The following is a 1,646-nucleotide window of genomic DNA, read 5'->3' on the forward strand; positions in this document are numbered from 1 at the left end:
GTCGGTCCTAAGAGATGGGCAAATGCTGTTCGGAAGGGAGGGGCGATGGCCTCCGTCAGCCGATCGAAAGGGAGTCGGGTTCAGATCCCCGAATCCGGAGTGGCGGAGACAGGTGCCGCAAGGCGTCCAGTGTGGTAATGTGACCGATCCCGGAGAAGCTGGCGGGAGCCCCGGGGATAGTTCTCTTTTCTTTGTGAAGGGCAGGGCGCCCTGGAATGGGTTCGCTCCGAGGGAGGGGCCCAAGCCCTGGAAAGCGTTACCCTTGAAAATCCAGGGGAGAGGGTGTAAATCTCGCACCGGGCCGTACCGGACCGCAGCAGGTCTCAAGGTGAACAGCCTCTGGCATGTTAGAACAATGTAGGTAAGGGAAGACCCCCATGAAATGGACAAAAATTAACGGCAACACATTGCCATTGTGCGAACCATATACACAATCGCAAATTACCACTCAAATGGAAGGCAGTTCATTCAAACCTTATGGCAAGTGGAACATGGCAAATGCAAAGTGTCATACCCCCAAAATCCCAAAGATGGCGAGCCTGCTAAACAGTAGATTTTCATATGGCAAATGGTCACAAAGTCAAGACCCAAGGGTCCAATTTTGAAAAAAATAAAAATAAATTTGCTGATATTGTCAATTATAAATATGTTTTAACCATACGTGTTTTATTTTGAGTTTGTCCATAAGGCTCATGTTTTGTCCATTTGCAATAAACCATGGCAAATGGCATAAGAAATGTCCAAATGCCATACAGAAGTATTGAAAGTACCAAATCAGGATGTTATGTCCATTTCTCATATATGATCATAGAAAGTTGGCTTACGAACCCAAAAGTCAGTAAACCATGTCCAAATGGTATAAGAAATGTCCAAATGGCATTTATACTGACCAAGTGATATATATCACTATGTTAAGCCCTGAATCAACCTAGAAGGTCTATTTGTCATGTTTGATCATAGGAAGTCATAGGAAATAAGAATTTGGTGCAATGAGAGAGAAGTGGGACTCGTTTTTTAAAACATTTAAAAAAAACCATCCAAATTACCAGGGGCGCCCTCTATTGGTTGGGCACGGTGCTCCCTACCCGGTCATGGACCCCTTGCACCCCCCTAAATGCATAAAAAAAACATTTAAAAAATGTGCTACTGGTAACCCGTTCAGGTAACCAGGTGCACGGCTGTCCATTTGCAATGTCTTACAATGGGCATTTACCATCACAAATTTGACATGCTCTAATATACTGCAGAAATGCCCAATTGACTGGCCCGTTGAACTCGGGATTGTCACGTTTCTTCAAAATCGAACCCAGAAGCAGACCAGGACAAGGAGAGTAGGAAGAAGGTGAGTATTTATTTACAAGTGAATGGGTAGATATATCCAGGTGGCGTAGCGGGCAGCGGTGGTGAGTTGATGGAAGTAAATAGGTGGATCCAATGGGGAAGCGGAATCCTCCGACGACCAGGCGGGAATGGGGTAAATGATCCGGGTGAGTAACTGAAGACAGAACAAACATTTAAGTAAGTTTAAGGCAAGCAATATGAAAAAAAAAAATTAATAAATTCTATCCAACTTGAGGCTGATACTATGGCACAACATACTGTTCATGGCTAACGATCCGACAGGGAATGGATGTCAGGTCCGGGCT

The 1,646-nt window shown here is 44.8% G+C and overlaps 1 pseudogene; it reads left to right on the forward strand.

Moving 5' to 3' along the window:
- The window catches only part of LOC149980899 (28S ribosomal RNA), a 2,370-nt pseudogene extending 1,620 nt beyond the window's left edge, over window positions 1-750 (forward strand).
- The last annotated feature ends 896 nt before the right edge of the window (window positions 751-1,646 follow it).

This window comes from Oncorhynchus mykiss, chromosome 9, assembly GCF_057628025.1.
Source record: "Oncorhynchus mykiss isolate SJ-2025 chromosome 9, ASM5762802v1, whole genome shotgun sequence".
Classification (NCBI taxonomy): domain Eukaryota; kingdom Metazoa; phylum Chordata; class Actinopteri; order Salmoniformes; family Salmonidae; genus Oncorhynchus; species Oncorhynchus mykiss.